The 12,000-nt window shown below is 39.7% G+C and overlaps 1 protein-coding gene across 2 annotated transcripts in view; it reads right to left on the bottom strand.

The window, feature by feature from the left end:
• The window catches only part of LPP (LIM domain containing preferred translocation partner in lipoma), a 448,510-nt gene that overhangs the window by 161,102 nt on the left and 275,408 nt on the right, over positions 1-12,000 (bottom strand). The window lies entirely within an intron of this gene.

The raw sequence follows: 12,000 nt of genomic DNA, 5'->3' as shown, positions 1-12,000 counted from the left end.
GTAAAGAAAGAAGGAAGACCAGAGGCCAGATGTAAAATAGCTGGTGCTATGTAAGTAAGAGGGAATTTGGTAGATTTTCCTTTGCCTATATTATAACTTTGACCACTTCCGATATTACACCCCAGTATCTTCAAAGTATTAAAAATAAAAAGACTGTTAAAGGTTTAGAAATATCAGTGATGCTATCCCCCCATGGCAAATGGGAAGAGCTGACACTGGGAATGCACTGCCTTGATATTATGCGGTCTTAAAATTGTTGACCAAGGGTTTCTCCTTTCATGAATAGTTTACAAGAATCAGTTCAACAAGACTTGAAGCTGCATGTTCATTCACCCGTTATCTTCACTATACCAAATGAGTTCTTGGATGTGAAGAACAAATCCTTGTACAAAAGTTTCATTATTATTACCAGCAACATTTCAACAACTAAGAAGGGTATTAATTACTTGTGTTATGGCTAGGGCACGAAATGCCTTCTAAACATATGTGGAATTGTTGATCGGCACCTATTTGGCCTTTTCTCTCTAATTATCTTTCATCTGGCATCTGCAGGATCATTACCTCAATGTACTCATTGTGAGGTAAAGAAATTGACACCCAAAAAGATCCGGCAGGGTTAATTAGGATAAAGCCAGGATAAGAGCCCATCCTAGATTCACTCGTTTGTCCTAAACATTAATCTCAGGGCCTCCTCTAAACTGCAAATAATGCGTGCCCTCTTGAGTTAGTGTGAGGGTTAAAGAAGCTCTTGACTCATTCACATTTGTTTTGCTCATTAGTTTATGCACACGTTCTTACAGTGCCTATTTTGTGTACCCTCTGCAAGCATCAGGGAGGAACACAAAGACGTTTTTGACACAGTCTTTGCCTTTGAAAGGACTGGAGTCTAGTGAGGGTGAAAGACAGACACAAATGATCATCAGTTCTATAAAGCACACTATATTGGGGGGAGTGTATGCAGATATAAACATTGGAGGAGTGATTTGCTAGTATAATTAAACTTCAAATTGCTCATATACGCTATCAACTTTCAAGAAAATTTTACAGAAATATTCATATAGGAACATAAAATTATTGTGGCCAGAGATAGTGAAGGGATATATGGTGTGGCAGTGGCATTGTGGTTGGAGACAGATTTAATGAGGTGAGCTTGTGAACCTGTCTGAACTTGAGACCCCCTTCTGTAAAATGGGCTTGCAATGCTACCTCACGGTCTTTGTTAGAATTAAGATGAGATAGCTTGCATTTCATGCTAAATAGAGCTTAACTACTTTCAAGCCATGGCAACAAAGGGACTCTAGATGCCCCAACCTGCCTCTGAGGGAGGGGACTATGCCAGTTCAGGTGACAACATTGAAGACGAGATAGGAAAATTATCTACAACTTGTTTTTGCAGGTTTGCAATTAAGAGAGAACTCGAGCCCCAAATTTGGTATTACCTGACTCTAAATTCTACGTATTCTTTTCCAACCAAACATTGCTTTCCATAGAGAAAGTGCTAGAAAAGTATGAAATATTAATGGTGGTGGCTGTTTTAATTTAAATCAACAACTAGTAGAGAAAATCTGATAATTCCTGCTTCCAGCCTTAGGGTGAACCCTTAGGGAGTGGACACAATTTATTATTGTTTGGCCCTAAAATCTACTGGCTTCCCTTTTCATATAAACAGAGGCAGCAAGAAAGCCAAGTCTGTCCTCTGTAAATCGGAGCCAGTAATTGAGATTCTACCTTTAGCACTTACATTTCAAGCAGAGGCCTAATTTCAAAGTACTTACCTTGTCAGTATTTCACAGATTTTAAGAAACAATACATATAGTATACCTTTTATTCTACAAATACTCCTTCCTATTTGCTTGCTATACTGTTTCTGAAGTTTGGAAAAGGCTCTTTTCTTTTAGATTCTAATCTCATATATTGCTGATCTTGGATTCCTGGTATTCCTTCTGAATAAAGACCCCCAGGAGATCATCTCTTCCAGTGTTTCTGGACCTTATTTGGCTAGAGAACTCTCCCCACTGTCCCCACCTCCAGTGGGTAATACTCAACCTCTGTGGAATATATAGTGGTAAAAAGTCAAGTTCTTCCCAGTTGTCTCTCACACCCAGGAAAATATAGCTCGGGACTTTCTTCAGGGTTCAAGTCTCGTAAGTAGTAGTTGTTTAGCACTTTCTCACTGGGATGAAGAGATCCCTTTCAATTTCTCTCTCTCGGGAGTGCTTAGGACTCAACACATCCTAGGAAAAAGTAATAATTGTGTCCAAATCATTTTTAAATAAGCAGCTTCTAAAATTGTGTCTGGGCAATAAAACACAATTGAAAATTTATAAGTGGGGGGTGAGGGGGGGCTGGCAGGGGATGTGATATATTATTTTGTTTTTTATTTCTTCAGAAGTAGAAATATGAATAGTATCAGCAGTATATTCATTGTGACATAATAACAGTTCCTTGTATCTGTATGACCCTTTTCAAAGTGCCTGCTTTCACATATGTCATCTCAAACGCTTATACAACAGCCCTGTGTGATATATCATCCTATTTTATGGATGAGGAAATTGAGGCTCAGAAAAGATAACTGAGCAATGCTGTGTGCAGTACCAGCCCTGAAAGCCAGCAGAGCCCTGACTGAGACTAGGTATGCTCAGTCGGCCGTGTTTTGGCTCCACTTCAAGGTCTCGCTGGATTCCAATATTGTTATTTCCAAGCCTTCCAGCTCTATCACTATAGTCATTTGGATTTTAAAATAGTGATTGTATTATCTAATAAGCAAAGACTTTTTCAGAGTGGAGGCTTACTGCTAAATAGTGAAACAAAAGCACTGCAAAACAAATATAAACACAGCCTCTAGCCTTTTCTAAGAAAAAGACCTTCTTATAAGTATCAATATTAATCACTAATATGTGCATTCTTTGAAATGCCTGGACCTCCTAGTAAAGGCAAAAAAAGAAAAAAAAAAACATTACATGACCCATAGATGAAATTATTGAGAAATAAATTCCAGAGAATTCCTTCAAAATTCTCTTAACATACTTTTCCTAAGGGAATGCCAAGTACCAAGCACTATCATTATAAAGTCAAATTATTCAGGATTCCTGCCTCTGACAACTCAGTTTAGGAAGAGAGAGACATGAAAATAGGTAATTACCATAAAGTGTAAGTACAAAAACACAGGTATGAACTCAGTGTTCTGAGATAACAGAACACTGCCAGAAAGGAGGTGACCACTTAGTTTGATATTGAAGGATAAACTGGATTTTACCAGATGAAAGAAGAAAGGAAGAAAGAAAGAGAGAGAGAGAGAAAGAGGGAGAGAGAGAGAGAAAGAAAGAAAGGAAGAAAGAAAGAAAGAAGAAAAGGAAAAAAGAAAGAGAAAGACAGTAAAGATATTCCAAGAACAGTATGTATGAAAGAACATGGATATTAGCAAAAATGTTAAGAAATAGAGGAAGAACAGAGCTAGGATGAGGCTAGAGAAATGGGTTGTGGTCAAAGTCAAGACTGTTTTAGGCAACAGATAATCTTTAGGAGATTTAATATGGTGGGCTGACTTTTACTAAAGTCATGCTTCTGAAATATGCCTATTGGCAAATATCTTATACCCAAAGTGAATGATGACTTAAAAAAATGCAACCAGACACCAATTTAATGGTTAATATGCTTTAAAAGAACTCTGATACATACTATGTAAATTTGCTAACTCCTCAGCAAAATGTGTTTCCTCTTCCTTCTGAGCACACAGCTAGACTATTTTCCATTCTCCCTTGCAGTTAGATACAGCCATATGAGGCAAAGGAAGAAAGGAGCTCACTCCTGGAGGACAACCATCCACTGACCAGGCTGGCTTGCCTCAAACTGTTACAGAAGGGAGACTGGAAAGAAATATGCTCAGAGGTTAATGGTTAAAAGAGATGGGCAGTGGTTTATATTCCTTTTATTTATACTTTCCTTTTTCTACAATGAAGATTTTTTCCTCAGATGTGAAAAAATATATTTTTTTCCTGACACAGAAGTGTCAGGACACAGAAAATGTCCAATTATCTACAGCCGACTCTTCTCTGCCATGGTTCTTTCCTTGCTAGGGGCCCAGCTGATTATCGTTCTGGGGAAGGCCTAATATGAATACCACGGCCAAATTTGGATCTAGGCCCCTGGTAAAGGTTATGGATGAGACTGTGCAAAAATAAGGACTGTTTCTGCAAACAAAATGCATATGGACAGAATCTACTTGGTGAGCAAAAAAACTCTGCCAGATTAAGAACAGCACAAATAACAGTATCCATCATACTTATATAACACTTCATGGTATTTGAAGTGTTTTGTATTTTCTTACATCAGAACCTATTAAGTCAAAAGACCTATTTATCTCTCTAATCTTAGTTCCACCTCTCACTTATCCAGTCATTTGGATCAAATCATTTCTATTCCTTGAGCCTCAGTATGTTTATGTGTAAAATGGTGTTTTCAAAGATTCCTTTGATTTTAACTCTATCACATTTTTGTACCCATAATATGCAGATATTTATAGATATTTATAGTGAAATCACAGGTATCATATTTATGGCAGCTTTGTAGCTTATACAAACAGACACACTGAGCAAGTGGAGACCTCATTATTATAGAGATTTCCATTTACATGAGGACTTAAATCACTTGTCAGCATCCCCTGAAACAATCTAGAACTTCATTCAGCATTCTAAATCTGAGTAAGCAGCTGGCAGGTCACAGGGTTTCTGCAGCCTACAGAACTTTCACTACACATGGGGCATGAAGTCAAGAACATACAAAGGTTAACCACCCTTTCCTACCACCACCCTTCCTTGGGTGGGGAAAGCAGAACTGTCCCTCCTAAAGAGAAAAGGAAGCATGGTAAACAGCCTACACTAAGGTGCAAACAGCAAAGACCCCTAGGAGAACACCCACCTCCTTGAATCTTTGTTACCACCAACTTAACTAATTAAATGTACGTGTTAAGAATCCGTATTACAAAATGGCCACCTAATCTGTCATCACATCAGCCTCTGGGTTACTCTGATGTTGACCTCGCCATGGGCTATTTTCCTCCCATGAGTCCTTACCTGTTGTTGATTTCCTAGTTACAGAGTGCTAGGTAACTGGAACTTAGTACAAATCTGAACCTTACCAGAAAAGCACTGCCCAGGCAGATACAACACTGGGAAAAGGCAGCCAAGATATTCAGAGGGATTACATGATAATGAATACTCTGTCACTCTAGGTACCAGAGCTTCTCATTTTTCTTGTCCATTTGCAATGATGTACAAGAGGTTCCTTCTCTCAGAGGGAAAATAACTTCAATTACACGTTCTTGAAAAAAGAAACACTGAAATTATCTTCTTTCAAATGGTAGAATTAGCCCCATTTTGAGCTGAAAGCCTGCCAGAAAAAATATATTTCTGATATTTTCGTTCTTTTTTTCTCCCCTTATTTAACTGTGTCAAGTTTGCAGTTTGCAATTTCCTGAGGCTGCTTCTACTTTCTGACTCTCACTGAATTATCACACTCTACACTCAACATCTCACTGTTCAGTGGAAGGAGCACCCCACTTCAGGCCAAAGGCAGATGATGTGCTGGACACCCGCCCTGCTTCAGGTTTAAAGCAATGGGTCTCAGAGAAGGAAGGGGGAGGAGGAGAACCACTTATTAACAATTAGAAACCCACCAGTGAACAATCCTCACAGCTGTATGGGAGCAGAAAGGCATGTGCTTAGTTCTTCTATTCCTAAGGTCCATTTTCTTGGAGAATGGATGGTTAAGGGCACAAAGAAGACCATCCAGAAAATCTGACTTTAAAAGTTTGATTTTACCTTGGAAATCCATGCCAGTTAGTCTTCAACTTTCAAAAGGTTTGTTTTCTTACAAGCCGTTTTTCATATTCCCTTTCTCATGCCATGCACGGATGCCCCTAAATCACCCTTCTTAGGCCAAATTTGGAGTCATAGCCAAGGACTGATGATTCTGAATGACAGCCTGGTGGAGTTGCTGGATGTCACCGCAGCCAGGGGAAAGTGCTGGGTGTCCACCTAGGGGCTGTGGTGTTTGCACACCAGAGAATTATGGTAACATAGGCTGAGCTGAGAGGTAGTGGCTTCTCTCCATGCCCACACCACCAGTCCCCAAAGTATGAGGGTAGCCTTAAGAGTGCCTCGCTTGGAGCACGTTTATTTCGGGCCCTGACAGCTAGGGCACCATTTCAGTTCCCCAAGGGTTTGTTTCTCTATTAGACTTTCCCATCTATAAACTGAAAGATACTAATATCTAATTCATATGAGGAAGCTCTGTAAAATATTAAACAGAATATTGTGTTTAAATTACAGTTGCGGTTACCAGGAGGGACACCTTACAAACCACTAACAAAGAAGATTTTCTTCTTGGAAGTGGAATGTCTGCAGATAATAGTATCTCTCCAGTAACTTCACTCTTCTATCTGCTGATAAAGTACTTCAGTCTAGTCTATTTGAATTTCACATTAATTGTCGTAGCAAGAGATGTAAGTCCTCTGAGTTTTTTTAATTGTAAACCTTGAAATACATGACATTTGGTGAAGGTATGCTTTGCTGGCTCTCCAAATTGTTAAACTCTCTACATCTTAGCCTTTGGCACCAAAGATAAACAGTAAAGCAGAGCTCATGTTTGGTTATTCAGAACGAAGTAGCCTCCCTTATGTGTTCCTGCCTAGATGAGCTCCAAGCAAAAAAGGCATAACCACATATGCTCTCCCACCTGGTAGGCAGGTAGGAAAGGTCAGAAGCAGGAGTCCCAGATACTCAGGGTCAGGGAGAAGCTAAAGCAAAGACCTCTTACCAACCCGCTTCATAGTTCTTGTTTCATGACTCCTCTCCATACTCCCATGTTCTCCATACTTTCCATCCTTCAAGAAGGCAGGCCTTCCTTAAAGGAGAAAGCCAGTGGCCTCTGTGGCAGATGCTAAGATCTCCATCAATCTGCTTCCTTCTTATACACCACCATACATGATTCCTACACAAGGCTACTAGAAGCTATTTCCACAGCACGAGAGCTAAAAGCTACCTGCATTTCTTTGCTCCATTAATTAGGCCGATGTGTGCTCTGCAGAAGGGATCTGATACAACAAAGAAAAGACAATGACAAGACATTATTTCCATTGGTAGGTTTCACCTCAACAAGACTCAAGACATAAAAAGTTTGATGAATGGGATGAACTGTTGTTCAAGGTTGCATTTTCAAACAAAACGAGGTCTCGGTCTTTGCTGTGCTCCACTAGTACCTGGCAGTGACTTCCGCTGAAAAGACATTTCATCTTTATTTGATTGCCTGGAACAATGCAAAGGGCTAGCTGCTCCAACACTGGGGAAAAGTGTTACCACAATGCACTACTTTCCATGCACTGTCCCACAGAAAAGCCACCCTCAACCAGACATCTTACTGTTTCTCTTACCAGGGCTCCAGCCTTGACCATGGTTCTAATTCACTGGGGCTTTACCAATTCCTTACTGTTACATATTTAGATTGTTTCACAATTCTTGTCATTATCATGTTAAAAAAAAAAAACCAGAAGGATATTAAAATAGTACTATCTGATAATTCCAAATGTATACAAATATATATGTAAGGGTGCCAGCATGTGTGTCTATGTAGGTACAAAAAAAGATACTGGAAGAAAAAAATACCAACATGTTAACAGCTCATGTTAGGATGATGGGAATATTAATTTTTTTCTTTAATATTTTAAAATATCTAAATATAGTAAAACATGGATGACCCTTAAAAAATAAGAACTATTCTTTACAAGACATGGGATTTCAGTCTTGTCTTTAGCATTTTCAGACACAAAGCCAGAAGAAAAAGAAGAATGTAAAGTGGGGACAATTTGTTGAAAAAAATAAAGGCACCTAGATTTTCAGTCAGATATGCACAGAAACACTTTCCTATTATACATGCTGTTTCTATCTAAGTGGGCTTGACAGATGCCTGAACGTGACACAAGACACTGAAATAACATGCAAATCAGTTTTCGGTTTTAATATGCAAATATGACGCTTGGCACATCACTTTCCATGGCTGAGGTGAATTTCTGTTTTTGAGTTTTTCGTGGGAAATGCACGCCAGCAAACAAATGGTTAACTCCCCATATTTCACCTAACACAAGGTGGTTTTCATTTGAGTCAGAAAGGTTCTTGCTCAGCAATCCAAGGCACTTAGGATGCAAAGGGAGGGCATGTGTTTTGTTCAGTAACAATGCCACCCGCCGCAAACAAGTCCATCCTCTGACGGATGCACTGATCACACTGGATTTCTGGGCCTTGGCGGGGAGGCAGGCAAAGTGTGTCCATGAGAATAACAGAGAAAAGGTTTTTTGCTTGACCTGTGAAAATCAAATCAAAGTAGCTCAATGTGGTGGGAAGATTAGCTTCTGGAGACAAAGACAAGCAAGGAGTCAAAAGTCCTTGCTTCCAGGATACTGAAGCAGTGTGAAAAACCGTACCCTCGGTGAAATCTACATTAAATTATCCACAAATGCTAGTAATTAGGCATTATGGCAATCATCAAGATAACTGAGGTGTATTCAATATCTCAATTACTGGAATTGAAATTCCAGTTCAAGGAATTTATAATTCAGTCAAGAAATCAAGGCACATGAGGGAGAAATAGAGAACGAAGCAAAACACTGACTGCTGATGGTAATCAGTATGGTTTAGACACTTAAGAGTATAGGCTCTAGGGGCTGGCTACCTGCTTGGATTCAAATCCCACATCCACCACTTACCACTAGTGTGACTCAGGGCAAGATGCTTCATGTTACGAAGTATTAGTTGCATAAACCATAAAATGGGGTCAACAGGATGCACCCCATGAGTTAAATGAGATGGCCCACGTAAATCATTCACTGCCTGCACAGATTAAGAGCTTATTCTTATCCTTAAAGATATGCTACACGGTAATAGATACCACGTGAATACTCCAATGGATGATGTGAATTTAGAGGAAAGAGAAGTTACAGAGGACTGGGGCATAGCAAAAACACGCCACGGGGGATGAGAAGATTGCACTGGGGCTTGAAGCAAAGGAAGAAAGGCCTTTGCATTTCCACACTCCTTCACAGGCAACAAGGAACTCTGGGGCAACACACACGCACGCTGCATTTTATTTAATGCTTTGCAAGGCAGGAATGTGTGTCTTCTGTACAAAGAAACAAACAACGTTAGTGGTTTGTTAAGTGACTATGTTAAGTGACTTAGCCAAAATCACACCCATAGGAAGGGGCAGAGCCAAGATTTAAACAAGAGTCTTCTGATCCCAGCTTACTGTTTTTCCACTAATTTACAGCTGCCTCTATATATTCATTTAGAAATATGAAACTTACATGATCTGTCATAAAGATTAATCAAGACAGTCAACCTCACTGATTAAAGCATGATGCTAATTATATCAGAGGTTGGAGACCAATGTGGCCCCATTTACTTTCAGAAACATTGATTGTGGTGTAATGGAGAAAGTGTGGGCTTTGGAAGCAGCAAAAGCTGGTTCAAATACCAAGTTATATCCCTTATTTTGCATAACACTTCACAAGTTTTTTTAAAGGTCTCTTAGCATAATCATCTTCATGTGTAAATGGGGTCGGGGGCGGGTGGGTGGGGGGCAGGCAGGAAAGAGGGAATGCTTCCATTTCAGGGCCGTTGTAATACCTAAGATGACACATGGCATGTGCTAATATTTAATAGGGGCTCATGACTTGTATTAAATGCTCACAAACAGTCTGTCAAATGTGAGCTATGGCTACCCTTCAAATGTGGCAGAAAGGTGGATGAGGGAATATGAATGACTCAGTGCCATTCATCAGCACTGCAGCAGAGAGGGAAATAGATCACACCCTGATGCTGAATCTAAAGGTCAATAGCATTGAATATTAACTGATCAGCAACCTTGATTCAAATAACAGTAATTCTGTTGAAGGAGTATCTCCTTCCATAAACTCTGAAAGGTAGAAATATGTCAGGATTTAATTTATATTATTTATTGATTTATAATTGATGACACTGAAAATAATTAAGGTATCCTGAATAGTTCAGCAGGGACCAGACAATGTTCAAAAGACGTTAACTCATTTAATCACCGCAGCAGCCCCATCAGATCAGAGATTCCAATTTTACAAATGAGAATACTGAGGCACAGAGATCACCTTGACGGTACCTGGGGACTTGGAATCAGAATGCACTCATCAATCCAGAAAGTGCATGTTTAACCATCATACAACTGCCTCAGCCTCTCAACCCATCTGCATTTTTTTTCAGAGGGATTTTATGATCTATCTACTTATGTTTAGGAGAATTTAATCTTGTATTATGAAGTCTTGAACTATCAAAGGAAAGTTCCTAAGGGACAAATACCAACAATTTTTTTTTAATTGAAGTATAGTTAATTTACAGTGCTGTGTTAATTTCTGGTGTACAGCAAAGCGATTCAGTTGAATATATGTAAATATATTCTTTTTCAGATTCGTTTCCCTTCTAGTTTATTACAAGATATTGAATATAGCTCCCTGTGTTACAGAGTACGACCCTGTTGTTTATCTATTTTATATATCGTAGCTTGTATCTGCTAATCCCAAACTCCTAATTTATCCCTCCCCTGCCTTTCCCCTTCGGTTTCCATCAGTTTGTTTTCTATGTCTGTGAGTTTGTTTCCGTTTTGTAAATATGAAGTATTTACTGTTTAGAAAGATGGCAACCTAGAAAATAACAAGCGTCCTGGGTAATTCTGATGTAGGTGGACTGAGCACAAGAAGTAGAGAGACAGGGCCACTTTTGATGTCTTCATTCACGATTCAGCAAGAGAAGTAGAACTGCTCTTCAAAAGACTACTTCCTTTATCAATCTCTGGGGGGTAATGCTAAATCTTAAAACAGTAAAAAGAAATGGTAACTAGCACCGTACTAGAAGTGAGCAAAGGAAAAATCATGTAAAGGGTCATTAATACTCTGATATAAAAAACTAAAAGACAATACCATTTCCTAGTGACCAAAGTAATAATTTTTTTTCTGCTGGGTTAAAAGTCCAAGCGTGAATAAAACACTACGCAATATTCTATTCTGTAAGAACTTGGGCCTCACCGAAATGTAAAACGCTGTAGTCTGCGGTAGTCTACTGGGAGGTAACTGTAGATCTCCGGCACTCTCTGAGCATTCCAGAAACAGAACACACTAGAGATCATTTAGTGGTAGGTGAATCCCCTCATTTATAAGGAGAAAACGGAGAGTCAAGGAGGGGAACTAAGCTGTCCCAGGTCACCTAAAAAATGAGTGGTGGAATCAAGAAGGGCTCAAATCAGGAAAGAGGTCTATTTTGAAACTAGTTCGTTCTTTTTCCACCGCGAAAGATGCACCCAGCACAGTGATGCATTCTCGATGCCCTATAAAGTACGTTCCCTCTTGGCACGACTTTGGGAGCCCTCACCTCCATTTATGCAGCATTCTGAGATCCTGAGATGGAAGCTGCTTTAACGTGAAAATCATGGCTGTTATTCTCGGCGAGCTTACACAGACTGACAACAGCTGGCACAAACAGATGTGGTCCCCAGAGGAGTCTGCAGGCTGTGCAGGTGTCACCCCCATGCCAGTCTCCTTTTCCTTGACTTCACAAAAGGTGTCTCTCCTCACATGATGCAGACCCCACAAGCCACTTATCGTCACAGGGGAGTCCAGAGTCCTAGGCAAGTTGGCCTCAATATCTCCCCTCTCTTTTTGTCTTCCTTTTTGTCTTCCATTGTTTCCTAATGACATACATGGCTTTCTGAAAGAAATACTTCCTTCTGGTAAGAATTTTCTTGATCCAGGGCCTTATTCAATGCCCAGGGATTATAATAATACCATTTACGGAGTCACTTACTGTCTACATGTGTTATCTCATTTAGCCTCTGAAATAATCCAACTACACGAACACTTTTGCTACCTCACTTTACAGATGAGGAAACAGACACAGAGACTCCAAAGAGCTTTGCTCAAAGTCACGG

The sequence above is a fragment of the Phocoena phocoena genome, chromosome 4 (genome assembly GCF_963924675.1).
Source record: "Phocoena phocoena chromosome 4, mPhoPho1.1, whole genome shotgun sequence".
Classification (NCBI taxonomy): Eukaryota; Metazoa; Chordata; class Mammalia; order Artiodactyla; family Phocoenidae; genus Phocoena; species Phocoena phocoena.
Note: the sequence above shows the minus strand (reverse complement) of the source record. Positions and strands in the feature narration are given on the sequence as shown.